Raw genomic sequence first — 14,654 nt, 5'->3', positions numbered from 1 at the left:
GCTGCTTTCTAAAACTGTCTCGTCTCCATCCCTGCCTTAACACGATGACCAAACCAAATAAGAGATTGCAGACATTTTTCATACACACAAAAAGCATATTTCTCTCAAATTGTGTGCACAAATTTGTTTACCTCCCTGTGAGTAATCATTCCCATTTGCCAAGATAATCCATCCACCTGACAGGTGTGGCATATCAAGAAGCTCATTAAACAGCACGATCATTACACAGGTGCACCTTGTGCTGGGACAATAAAAGGCCAATCTAAAATGTGCAGTTTTGTCACACAACCCAACGCCACAGACGTCTCAAGTTTGAGAGAGCGTGCAATCGGCATGCTGACTGCAGGAATGAGCTGTTGCCATAAGCCACGTCCAATGTCATTTTAGAGAATTTGCCAGTACGTCCAACCGGCCTCACAACCGCAGACATGTAACCACACCAGCCCAGGGCCTCCACATCCGGCTTCTTCACCTGCCGGGATCCTCTGAGACCAGCCACTCGGACCGCTGATGAAACTGTGGGTTTCCACAACCGAAGAATTTCTGCACAAACTGTCAGAAACAGTCTCAGGTAATCTGCGTGCTTGTCGTTCTCACCATGGTCTTGAACGGACTGTAGTTCGCCGTTGTAACCGACTTCAGTGGGCACTTTTGATGGCCACTGGCACGTTGGAGAAGTGTGCTCTTCATGGATGAATCCCGGTTTCAACTGTACCGGGCAGATGGCAGACAGTGTGTATAGCGTTGTGTAGGTGAGTGGTTTGCTGACGTCAACATTGTGAACAGAGTGTCCCATGGTGGCAGTGGGGTTATGGTATAGGCAGGTATAAGCTATGGCCAACGAACACAATTGCATTTTATCAATGGCAATTTGAATGCACAGGGACACTGTGACGAGATCCTGAGACCCTTTGTCATGCCATTCATTCGCCGCCATCCCCTCATGTTACAACATGATAATGCACAGCCCCATGTCGCAAGGATCTGTACACAATTCCTGGAAACTGAAAATGTCCCAGTTCTTTCATGACCTGCATAGTCATCAAACATGTCACCCATTGAGCATGTTTGGGATGCTCTGGATTGCATGTACGACAATGTGTTCCAGTTCCCGCCAATATCCAGCAACTTCGCAGAGCCATTGAAGGGGAGTGGGACAACATTCCACAGGCCACCATCAACAGCCTGATCAACTCTATGCGAAGGAGATGTGTCGCGCTGCATGAACAAATGGTGGTCACACCAGATACTGACTGGTTTTCTGATCCATGCCCCTACTTTTACTTTTTAAGTATAAAATGTGAAATCTAAAGATTAGGGCCTACTGAATTGATTTAAATTCACTGATTTCCTTATATGAACAGTACCTCAGTAAAATCTTTGAAATTGTTCGGTGTTGCTTTTATATTTTTGTTTAGTGTATATTAATTTGGGGACAGGACGAAACCCATACTGCCTCCAACTGGACTGGAGTGTGGACCTCGGTCATCTTTCAATCACCCATGTGGGTATATGCTCATAAAAACAAATGAGTAGATGGGACCCTGGGTGTCGACCCCGCCCTGTGCAACTGGATCCTGGACTTCCTGACGGGCCGCCCCAGGTGGTGAGGGTAGGTAACCTCCAACTCAATCATCAAGTTTGCAGACGACACTACAGTGGTAGGCTTGATTACCAACAACGACGAGACGGCCTACAGGGAGGAGGTGAGGGCCATCGGCTGTATCACCGCCTGGTACGGCAACTGCTCCGCCCACAACCGTAAGGCTCTCCAGTGGGTAGTGAGGTCTGCACAACGCATCACGGGAGGCAAACTACCTGCCCTCCAGGACACCTATACCACCCGATGTCAAAGGAAGGCCCAAAAGATCATCAAGGACAACAACCACCCGAGCCACTGCCTGTTCACCCCGCTATCATCCAGAAGGCGAGGTCAGTACAGGTGCATCAAAGCAGGGACCGAGAGACTGAAAAACAGCTTCTATTTCAAGGCCGTCAGACTGTTAAACAGCCACCACTAACATTGAGGGGAGAACAAGTTCTCATTTACAACTGCAACCTGGCCAAGATTATGCAAAGCAGTGTGACAAAAACAACAACACAAGAGTTACACATAAACAAACGTACAGTCAATAACACAATAGAAAAATCTATGTACAGTGTGTGCATATGTAGAAGAGTAGAAAGGTAAGGCAACAAATAGTCCATAGAGACTAAATAATTACAATTGACCTTTAACACCATTGGCCGAAAAGCAGATCTTTTGGTAACTTCCTGTTCTTCAACAGACTCTGGCTGGACATTTCTAAGTATGCCGAGTCCATCTGGCAACAGAGCCTTCAACTGCAAGGGGGTGTTGCGATTCCACTCTGTTGTGGACTTCCCCATTGAAATGCATGACATCCGGCACAACATAACAGAGTGCTTATGGGTAATGTGAATGACACGTCATGCCTCGATCAGACTGACAGGATCTTTGCTACACCAGAAGTACATTAATTTCCAATGGAACATTTTAGAAGATGCTCTTATCCAGAGCGACTTACAATAGTGAGTGCATATATTTTCATACTTTTGTTTCATACTGGTCCCCGTGGGAATCAAACCCACAACCCTGGTGCTGCAAGCACCATGCTCTATCAACTGAGCTACACAGTTGTAGAGCATCCTGTGTGGTGTATATGTAACAGTATAACTTGACGTCCGTCCCCTCGCCCATACCCGGGCGCGAGGCACACTATCATTCACAGGGCTCTACGCTGACCTTTTTTACAAGGAACATAAATTGGAAAATGTCAGACACACAAAGACATTTAGGAGCACAATGAAAAATATTTTAGTTACTAAAGCTAGAATACTTCATTCTAGGCACACCGGTGCTCCTAAATAAAAATTCCAGGTTGCACAGCTAAATATTTAGGCACATATGCAAGTAAAATGGTCACACTGTTCAGCCCTGATTCATTGACACTGGCTCTCTCATTCTCTCTCCAGTTGTTCAGAGAGGATGGCAGCCTGTCTCTCAGCCCTTGAGGATGACCTGTCATGTCCCATCAGCTGTGAGATCTTCACAGACCCCGTCAACCTCTACTGCAGCCATAGCTTCTGCAGGACCTGCCTGGAGGCCACCTGGAAACAGGGAGGGACCCAGGACTGCTTTGTCTGTAGACAGAGGTTGCCCGGGGACAAGCCCCCTGCCAGCCTAGCCCTGCGGAAAGCATGTGACACCCCGTGAAGGGAGAAGCAGCGCAGGGACGGCAGCCGTCCAAAAAGAAACTACAGAGGACAACTCAAATGGAGAACCCTCACAGGCTCCAACACCCCAAACACACTTCCAAGGGCCTACACACTGTGTGTGGCCGCCACATCCAGAAGCTAGGCTTGTTCTGCCAGGAGTGTGAGTGTGTGTTGTGTGTGTGGAGTGTGTGTTGTGTGTGCCTGAGCATGTACTGTAGGCCACAGTTTCTGCTCCGTGGAGAAGGCTGCTACCCAGAGGAGGGAGGAGCTTAGAACATCACTGAAGGCCCTACAGTATCAAATGGCTGTCTTCGACAAGGCCAAACTCACCTAGGAGAAAATGGCATCTCACATCGGGGTGAAGGCCCAGCAAACAAGCTGAGGGAGGAAGAGGAGGAGAAGAGTAAAAGGATGAAGGAGAAATGGGAGGAAATTAGTAAAGGGATGTCTTCTCTGTCCAACAGAATCCTTGAGGGGGAAATACGCTGTCGGGTGATGACACTGCATTACTGCAAAGCTACAAGATCACCAAGATGAGAGCTGAGATTCTACCTTCTGATCCTCCGCTTGTCTCTGGCGCTCTGATCAACGTGGCCAAACACCTGGGCAACCTTGGCTTCAGGGTCTGGCAGAAGATGAAGAACGTTGTGCGGTACACACCTGTAATTCTGGACCCACAGCTGCATGCTCTTTCAACCTCTCAAAGATTCTGATCAGCCCAACCCTTGCAGAGGACAATTACTGACATGGTAGCCAACGTTTGTGTACATTAGAAGGGTGTCATTGAAACTGTAATGGTATTTAAGGGTAGCAAAGATTTTATTGAACGGAAACCGTGTTTCTCCACTCAGAATACCAAGCTATCTCTGACTTCGGTGTGTTCAAAACAACAGGGAACTCAGGAAAAAACGAGGTACTACCATCCTACTGGGGAAAATCGTTTTGAACAGTCATCCAACTCGGAATTCCAAGTTGGAAACTCTGGCATCTTTCTAGAGAAACGATTTTCCAACCTGAAGATCACTGACGTTGTGATTTGACCTAGTTTTTTTTCAGAGTTCAATCAATCAATCAATCAATCAATTTTATTTTATATAGCCCTTCGTACATCAGATAATATCTCGAAGTGCTGTACAGAAACCCAGCCTAAAACCCCAAACAGCTAGAATGCAGGTGTAGAAGCATGGTGGCTAGGAAAAACTCCCTAGAAAGGCCAAAACCTAGGAAGAAACCTAGAGAGGAACCAGGCTATGAGGGGTGGCCAGTCCTCTTCTGGCTGTGCCGGGTGGAGATTATAACAGAACTATGCCAAGATGTTCAAAAATGTTCATAAGTGACAAGCATGGTCAAATAATAATCATGAATAATTTTCAGTTGGCTTTTCATAGCTGATCATTAAGAGTTGAAAAACAACAGGTTTTCCCAGTTGTCTTGAAAGCACCATTAGCCCAGAGCTCCCATGTCATGCTTTAATGCAAACTGACCCCTAGCCAATAGGCACAAGAGTAGAACAGAGTATTGAATTGGTATTATTGGTTGCTTACTCCAGTTCTGTCAGATCTATTGGTGCTTTCAAGACAACTGGGAACTCTGAAAAAAACGAGGCCATGTCATGACGTCAGTGATCTTCAGGTCGGAAAGTCTGAGTTTCGGACTTGGAATTCCAAGTTGGATATGACTAGTCAGAGCTTGTTTTTTCCCCAGAGTTCTCAGTTGTCTTGAACGCACTAAAGTCAGAAGTTGGAGATTTCCGAGTTTCCAGTTGTTTTGAACGCGGCATTGCAGAGAGGCTATGCAGACGATCAGTGGTGTAGTCATTTGTAATTGACAACCAGATGCTTGAAGCTAGAGATGGGTGATAGAACAGAGGTTAGAGGTCTGGGGTCAGCTCAGTGCTGATTGGATTAAAGGGGTGTTCCATGGGAAAGGATGTGTGGCTAAGCCCTGGTAATTCCCCTATAAATCTCTGACTGGGGCCATTTATTTATGGGGCAAGTGGTTCTTTACATTGCTTTCACACACACTCATACAAATACACACACACGAATACTCACTCACTAACTCACTCACTCACTCACTCACTCACTCACTCACTCACTCACTCACTCACTCACTCACTCACTCACTCACTCAATCACTCAATCACTCACTCACTCACTACACCCAAATGCAGGACCCGGTAAAACTCAGACTGTCTGTCAGATTCAATTCTCGAACAAATTGTGGAAACACACACGCAACAGTTGTGAGGGGTGAATCATCAGTTTAACCTTTTCTGTCCTGGAAGGTCATTGGATTTGACCATTCATGCCCCTCTGGGTCAGTTTGGTAGAGTCCAGAGGGTGTTGAGGTGGTTTTAGCATTATATCAGAACAATCCATCTTCATAATGGGGGAGGAAGGGGAGCTATTAAAAGGGCCGGAGAGAGATTGACAAGCAGCTGTTATTCTTAGAAACACACAGATTACTTCTTGTGTCTAGTCAGATAGTGTGTGTGTGTGTGTGTGTGTGTGTGTGTGTGTGTGTGTGTGTGTGTGTGTGTGTGTGTGTGTGTGTGTGTGTGTGTGTGTGTGTGTGTGTGTGTGTGTGTGTGTGTGTGTGTGTGTGTGTGTGTGTGTGTGTGTGTGTGTGTGTGTGTGTGTGATCTGCTGTCTGCAGATAGTAGCTCTGTGTCTCAGAGATAGGTGAGACACATTCATTAACAGCTCTCATTATACCCAATGGGCTCCTAGCACCCTGTCAGCCATCACACACGCAATACACTGACACATTCTCTCTCACATACAATACAATTAGCTACATGCACACACTACTAACTATAGACTGTATACACATATGAACACAGTGTAACACATCTATCTCTCCTTCTCTCTCCCCTCTCCCCTCTCTGTCTCTGTCTCTGTCTCTCTCCTTCTCTCTCCCCTCTCTGTCTCCGTCTCTGTCTCTGTCTCTGTCTCTCATTCTCTCTCTCCTGTCTCTGTCTCTCTCTCCTTCTCTCTCCCCTCTCTGTCTCTGTCTCTGTCCCTATCTCTCTGTCTGTCTGTCTGTCTGTCTGTCTGTCTGTCTGTCTGTCTGTCTGTCTGTCTGTCTGTCTGTCTCTCTCTCTCTCTCTCTCTCTCTCTCTCTCTCTCTCTCTCTCTCTCTCTCAAACACTCCTCCCTCCCTCCAGACACCGTCCAACCCTCAGTAATGTGACGCCTGTTTCTCAGGCTGTAGGTTATCTCTTCTCACACACACACATATACACACACAGGGTTGGGGATCTTAAGGTCTGTCCTGACCTGCTTCTGGGCCTGGCTAACTGCCTTGATCCCCAGTAAAATTGTCATAATATTATCCTCAGCTCCCATTTCAAACAGCCTGACCGGCCACCTCCTGCGCTAACAGACAGAAAGATAGACAGAGGTGTAGAGTTCTCCTCACTCTATCCCACAATCCCTCTATCCCCCTTTCCTCTCCTAGGGCGATCAACCACATGGTTCCTTCACTCTATTCTTTTTCAGTATTATTTCATTTCACTGGTTGTGTTCAAAAGCTCTTTGGTCACACACACACTTTCTCTCTCGTAAGTGTGATGTGTCCTTGGCTAGGCTGGGCTAGCAGTGGGAGCCAGAGCCTATAGCTAGGGCTGGTAGGAGATTGATGTGAAGAGAAAATGCCACGTTAAGGTGAGCATGGGGGGCAAACACCTGTACACACACACACACTCGTTTGTGGTGTAGAGAAGCTGTGGTTTGATCGGAGCTGTCAGCGTGTGAAGAGAAGCCCTGGGTGGGATGGACAGAACATGACAGCTCAAGACAAGAGAGAGGGAGAGAGATTGAAAAGGGATGTAACAAAATGTTTGGTGTGCTGTCGATGTGGACACAAAATATTTAATGTGCTGGCACTTCATATAACACACACACCATAATGACAGGGACTACAGTGGCAGGTCAGAAACTGTTATCAATGACAGAGACAAAATAACTTGTTTTGTTGCAGATCACTCAGGTTCTTCCTCTCTCTCTTTCTCTGTGTGATGTTTATGTGTACATGGTCCAAACAGAGGATGAAAGACTGATGAATCAGAGGAACACACAGAGCAGAAGGTCAAGACTGGGAATTGTGATGATGTAATGCTCTTGTGTGTGGGTGTGTGTGAGATGGTGGCTTCTGTATCTCCTCCCCTCCATCTCTCTCCCTCTCCATCACTTTCGACCAGAGAGAAATACACACCCAATTAAAGATGACGAATATAGTCAGTATTGTGGCTAATATGAGAATCAAACCTTCAACCCTGGTATTTCATGCTCTATGTAACCCCCTGGGCCATTTGAAGCCTCCAGTTCTGGCCAGGAAAATTAAAGCGGAAATTAAGTGTTCAGAAAGTGCGTTCAAGAATAACAGAGACATAGCTCTTTATTAAACCCACGCACACAGCTGCTGCTTCCACAGAAGGTGCGTTCACAACCACTAAGAGCGAGGCTGATGTGTCAAGTGGGGTTGAAATGCATTAAACGAAGCATGAAATAAAACAGTGTTTGTCGGAAGAGAAATCCCTAAAGTGACCTGTGATAGCACATATCACATTACAAATGAGAGGAGAGGAGAAAGGAGAAAGGAGGAGGGGGAAGAGGAAAATTCATATACGTTTCCATGGTAATGGGCAAGCAACGACAGCCCCTTAGGCTCGGAGATGGAGAGAGGAAAGAGAGGGGTGAGAAAGTAAGAAAAGGGGTGAGACACAGAGGGAGAAAGTGGCAGGCGAGTCAGAGAGATCCTTGTTTTATCAAAGTGAGATGTCTGTGTAGTGAATCTGTCACGTTCCTGACCTGTTTTCCTTTTTTCTTGTATTTATTTAGTTGGTCAGGGCGTGAGTTGGGTGGGTTGGTCTATGTGTGTTTTTCTATGTTGGGGTTTTTGTGTTCGGCCTGGTATGATTCTCAGTCAGAGGCAGCTGTAGATCGTTTGTCCCTGATTGAGAATCATACTAAGGCAGCCGGGGTTTCACGTGTGTTTTGTGGGTGGTTGTATCGCGTGTCTGCATTCGTGCCACACGGGACTGTTTGTCGGTTGTTTTATGTTATTTTTGTTTCGTGTTCAGTTTCGATTCATTAAATAATCATGGACACAAACCACTCCGCATATTGGTCTGATCCTTCTCGCCTCTCCTCCTCGTCCGAGGAGGAGGATTACGACGATCGTTACAGAATCGTGAGAGTGGAATGCTGGGACAGACAGTATAGAACCAGTGCGTGTACAGTATTGTATTCTACAAGTATACACACACACACAGACACACACACAGATCCTTGGCATGTCTCAAGGCCGCGTGTTAGTACACAGCAAATTGGCCAGTGTTACCTAGTGTTGATTTTTCAGTGTAAAATTTATAGTATTGATTCAGGTGTTAAATTAACTCCGGAAGTGGTAAATTAACAATCATTGGTGTAAAATAACCCCAGTGTAGGTATTGATGACCAGTGTTAAACCATAACACACATTTTCCATAACCATAACACACACGAAATTGCATTGTTGTTCACTACTATGTTGTAGTTCCCAAGGTACAGTGGTACGGTGCATTCGGAAAGTATTCAGACCCCTTGACTTTTTCCACATTTTGTTACATTACAGGCTTATTCTAAAATTGATAGACATTTTTTAAATGTCCTTATCAATCAATCTACACACAATACCCCATAGTGACAAAGTGAAAACAGGTTTTTTGAAATGTTTGCTAATTTATTAAAAATAAAACACTGAAATGCCTTATTTACATAAGTATTCAGACCCTTTACTCTGAACCTCAAAATTGAGCTCAAGTGCGTCCTGTTTCCATTGATCATCCTTGAGATGTTTCTACAACTTGATTGAAGTCCACCGGTGGTAAATCCAATTGATTGGACATGACTTGGAAAGGCACACACCTGTCCCACAGTTGACAGTGCATCTCAGCGCAAAAACCAAGCCATGATGTTGAAGGAATTGTCTGTAGAGCTCCGAGACAGGATTATGTCGAGGCACAGATCTGGGGAAGGGTACCAAAACATTTCTGCAGCATTGCAGGTCCCCAAGAAAACAGTGGCCTCAATCATTCTTAAATGTAAGAAGTTTGGAACCACCAGGACTCTTCCTAGAGATGGCCGCCCGGAGCAATCGGGGGAGAGGGCTGCCTCACTTCTAGTCCTTAGGAAACTTTGCAGTATTTTTTACATTTTTAAATGTATTCTTTCTTCCATTGTTGGCCCAGAAAATCTTAAGTGTTATTACATACAGCCGGGAAGAACTATTGGATATCAGAGCGACGTCAACAACAGCACTATGACCAGGAATACGGCTTTCCCGAAGCGAATCCTTTGTCCGCACCACCCAGGGCATTTGAACTGATTCCAGAGGCCGACCAAAAACAACGCCGCCAGAGAAGAGGGAGACGGAGCGGCCTTCTGGTCAGATTTAGGAGGTGCGCACACCACCCACCGCTTCCGAGTATATTACTCGCTAATGTCCAGTCCCTAGATAACAAGGTCGACGAAATCAGGGCAAGGGTTTCTTTCCAGAGAGACATCAGAGATTATAACACACTCTGTTTCATGGAAACATGGCTCTCTCGGGATATGCTGTCAGAGTTGGTACAGCCACCTGGATTCTCGGTGCATAGCGCCAACAGGAATAAACATCTCCCCGGGAAGAAGAAGGGTGGGGGTGTATGTTTCATGATTAACAACTCATGGTGTAATTGTAACAATATACAGGAACTCAAGTCCTTTTGTTCACCTGACCTAGAATTCGTCACAATAAAATGCCGACCATATTATCTCACAAGAGAATTCTCTTTGGTTATTGTCACAGCCGTGTATATCCCCCCTCAAGCCGATATCACCATGTCCCTCAAGGAACTTCACTGGACTTTATGCAAACTGGAAACTATGTATGCTGAGGCTGCATTTATTGTAGCTGGGGATTTTAACAAAGCAAATTTGAGAACAAGACTACCTAAATTCTATCAGCATATCGACTGTAGCACTCGCGCTGGAAAAACACTGGACCACTGTCAAGTTTGTGCGCTACTGGTACGAAGTCAGGTGCAGGAGAGCAGAGAGTTGTGATCAGGCACACTTTATTTGGCAGAAGCACAAAAGACAGACGCAACTGCGTGAAAAACCTCCAGCCAATGGCAAAAGTGAATAAGCGCGAAAACACTCACAATAATACAAATGTATGACAATAAACATACTACGGGTCAAAACACGATACTCGGGGAACAACCAGTCTGGCGCGTAACACTAAACACATAACAAAAACAATTCCACACAAAGACATGGGGGAACAGAGAAATATAAATATGCAGGGTAATTAGGGAATGTAAACCAGGTGTGTGGGAAACAAGACAAAACAAATGGAACAATGAAAAATGGAACGGTGATGGCTAGAAGGCCGGTGACGTCGACCGCCGAATGCCGCCCGGACAAGGAGGGGAGCCGACTTCGGCGGAAGTCGTGACAACCACTGTTACTCTAACTGCGATGCATACAAGGCCCTCAACCGCCCTCCTTTTGGCAAATCTGACCACGAATCCATTTTCCTCCTCCCTTCCTATAGGCAGAAACTCAAACAGGAAGTACCCGTGCTAAGGACTATTCAACACTGGTCTGACCAATTGGAATCCACGCTTCAAGATTGTTTTGATCACGCGGACTAGGATATGTTCCGGGTAACCTCAGAGAATAATATTGACTTATACGCTGATTCGGTAAGTGAGTTGTGTATAGGAGATGTTGTACCTACTGTGACTATTAAAACCTACCCTAACCAGAAACCGTGGATAGATTGGGGCATCAGTGCAAAACTAAAAGCGAGAACCACAGCTGTTGAAAGGCCCAATACCGAGATGGTTGAAAATGTCAAGGAGCAGCAAACTGTAGCATGAAAAGATGCACCTGTGTTTAGTGTGGCTCTTGATGAGAGTGTGGATGTGAATGACATTCCACATCTGGCAGTTGTTGCAAGATACTGTGACTCAGAGCAGGTATGTGAGGAGCCGCTTTGTCTATAAGATACTGTGACTCAGAGCAGGTTCGCGAGGAGCTGCTTTGTCTATAAGATACTGTGACTCAGAGCAGGTACGTGGGGAGCTGCTTTGTCTATAAGATACTGTGACTCAGAGGTGGTACATGAGGAGCTGCTTTGTCTATAAGATACTGTGACTCAGAGGTGGTATGTGAGGAGCTGCTTTGTCTATAAGATACTGTGACTCAGAGCAGGTACGTGAGGAGCTGCTTTGTCTATAAGATACTGTGACTCAGAGCAGGTACGTGAGGAGCTGCTTTGTCTATAAGATACTGTGACTCAGAGCAGGTGCGTGAGGAGCTGCTTTGTCTATAAGATACTGTGACTCAGAGCAGGTACGTGGGGAGCTGCTTTGACTATATAATACTGTGACTCAGAGCAGGTACGTGAGGAGCTGCTTTGTCTATAAGATACTGTGACTCAGAGCAGGTACGTGAGGAGCTGCTTTGTCTATAAGATACTGTGACTCAGAGGTGGTACATGAGGAGCTGCTTTGTCTATAAGATACTGTGACTCAGAGCAGGTACGTGAGGAGCTGCTTTGACTATATAATACTGTGACTCAGAGCAGGTACGTGAGGAGCTGCTTTGTCTATAAGATACTGTGACTCAGAGGTGGTATGTGAGGAGCTGCTTTGTCTATAAGATACTGTGACTCAGAGCAGGTACGTGAGGAGCTGCTTTGTCTATAAGATACTGTGACTCAGAGCAGGTACGTGAGGAGCTGCTTTGTCTATAAGATACTGTGACTCAGAGCAGGTGCGTGAGGAGCTGCTTTGTCTATAAGATACTGTGACTCAGAGCAGGTACGTGGGGAGCTGCTTTGACTATATAATACTGTGACTCAGAGCAGGTACGTGAGGAGCTGCTTTGTCTATAAGATACTGTGACTCAGAGCAGGTACGTGAGGAGCTGCTTTGTCTATAAGATACTGTGACTCAGAGGTGGTACATGAGGAGCTGCTTTGTCTATAAGATACTGTGACTCAGAGCAGGTACGTGAGGAGCTGCTTTGTCTATAAGATACTGTGACTCAGAGCAGGTACGTGGGGAGCTGCTTTGACTATAAGATACTGTGACTCAGAGCAGGTACGTGAGGAGCTGCTTTGTCTATAAGATACTGTGACTCAGAGCAGGTACGTGAGGAGCTGCTTTGTCTATAAGATACTGTGACTCAGAGCAGGTACGTGGGGAGCTGCTTTGACTATAAGATACTGTGACTCAGAGCAGGTACGTGAGGAGCTGCTTTGTCTATAAGATACTGTGACTCAGAGCAGGTACGTGAGGAGCTGCTTTGACTATATAATACTGTGACTCAGAGCAGGTACGTGAGGAGCTGCTTTGTCTATAAGATACTGTGACTCAGAGCAGGTATGTGAGGAGCTGCTTTGTCTATAAGATACTGTGACTCAGAGCAGGTACGTGAGGAGCTGCTTTGTCTATAAGATACTGTGACTCAGAGCAGGTACGTGAGGAGCTGCTTTGTCTATAAGATACTGTGACTCAGAGCAGGTACGTGAGGAGCTGCTTTGTCTATAAGATACTGTAACTCAGAGCAGGTACGTGAGGAGCTGCTTTGTCCAAAACCCATGCATGCTTCTACTAAAGGAGAAGATGAATCAAAAGCTTTCACAGATCATTTTGAGGAGAGAGGTGCCAAAATTAAAAACATATTCGCTAATACAACTGAAGGTGCCCCCGCTATGTTTGGGAAACATAAAGGATTCGCAAAGCTGATTGAAGATAAGATTGGCCACCCTATGGTTAAATGTCACTGTACCGTTCACCAAGAGAATCTGTGTTCCAAGATCAAGCCCGTGGTGCTAATGGACAGCACCTCTGTTTAGAGAGCTATGGAATTATTCAGTTTGTGGGCAATTAGATATTCAATAGACACAATTAGTTGTAATGAACATATGAAAATAATAACTGTCACGCAGATTGTTAGAAATGGTAGGATAAATAGAAAATTGGCACTCTACACAAAAAAGGTTGCCGACTCCTGCTTTATGTAGTCTCATGTATTAGTCTTCCCAACCCGGCAGTCATTCTGAATGCAACCCGGCAGTCATTCTGAATGCAACCCGGCAGTCATTCTGAATGCAACCCGGCAGTCATTCTGAATGCAACCCGGCAGTCATTCTGAATGCAACCCGGCAGTCATTCTGAATGCAGGTTGCGGGTGAATGTGGGTGAAGGAAAATTCCAGATGTTGGATATCCCTACTCTGGCTGGATACCAAAAGGAATTACACATCACTTTGCAAGCCAGCTTAATGTGACTTGCAGGCCTGATTTTGCCTGTAAAACATGAGTTTCAGGCCAGTGTATTAGGGTAAAACTAGACCCCCCTTATGAAATATGTGTTGTATTGATTTAAATAATTACATTTTTATGATAACATATTCACTTAGGATCTCATTTGGTGAAGGCCACAGAACTGAAAATAGATGAATGCAATAACCATGTCTCTGTTACAAATACTGTTATGGGTGGTAACTCTACAATTCACTCGAAATGCAAGGCACTCTGGGAAATATGCAAATAAGGCTTTACACTAAGCAGTGTATTAATTGAACACCGAAAAGGACCCGTATAGACTGGACCAGTATTAACTGTAAAACTCTCATTGATTATTTAAAACTGGAGAATGTGCTGTGTATGTAACATGTAAATGAGCAGCGGTGCTCCAATAAGAGGTCTGGGACTAAAACACATGTCATTTGCATTATGCAAGACTGCTGACAATGTCAATTAGGTGTTTAGGTGGAAAACTTGAGATTGAGTTAGTTGTGTGAAAGGTGAACACCTTAGGGGAGAGAAAGAGAGATGGCTCCTGTTGTGTTGATATGAATATAAAATAGATAGCAATTAGGAAGTGTTCAGAAGGGGGTGGTTAAGGTGAGTAGTAGAGCATTTCAAACACCTGGAAAAAGCTCTATACAAATCCAATCCATTGTTATTTATCTACTTAAGAGCGTAATGATTAGAGGTCGACCGACTATGATTTTTCAACGCCGATACCGATACCGATTATTGGAGGACCAAAAAACCCCGATACCGATTAATCGGCAGATTTTTAAAATGTATTTGTAATAATGACAATTACAACAATATTGAATGAACACTTATTTTAACTTAATATAATACATCAATAAAATAAATTTAGCCTCAAATAAATAATGAAACATGTTCAATTTGGTTTAAATAATGCAAAAACACAGTGTTGGAGAAGAAAGTAAAAGTGCAATATGTGCCATGTAAAAAAGCTAACGTTTAAGTTCCTTGCTCAGAACATGAGAACATATGAAAGCTGGTGGTTGAGTCTTCATTTTTTTTTTTTTTATTGAGTCTTCAATATTCCCAGG

The 14,654-nt window shown here is 44.9% G+C and overlaps 1 protein-coding gene across 1 annotated transcript in view; it reads right to left on the bottom strand.

The window, feature by feature from the left end:
- Positions 1 to 14,654, bottom strand: part of LOC129813528 (tetratricopeptide repeat protein 28-like) — a 115,605-nt gene that overhangs the window by 49,338 nt on the left and 51,613 nt on the right. The window lies entirely within an intron of this gene.

The sequence above is a fragment of the Salvelinus fontinalis genome, chromosome 2 (genome assembly GCF_029448725.1).
Source record: "Salvelinus fontinalis isolate EN_2023a chromosome 2, ASM2944872v1, whole genome shotgun sequence".
Classification (NCBI taxonomy): domain Eukaryota; kingdom Metazoa; phylum Chordata; class Actinopteri; order Salmoniformes; family Salmonidae; genus Salvelinus; species Salvelinus fontinalis.
Note: the sequence above shows the minus strand (reverse complement) of the source record. Positions and strands in the feature narration are given on the sequence as shown.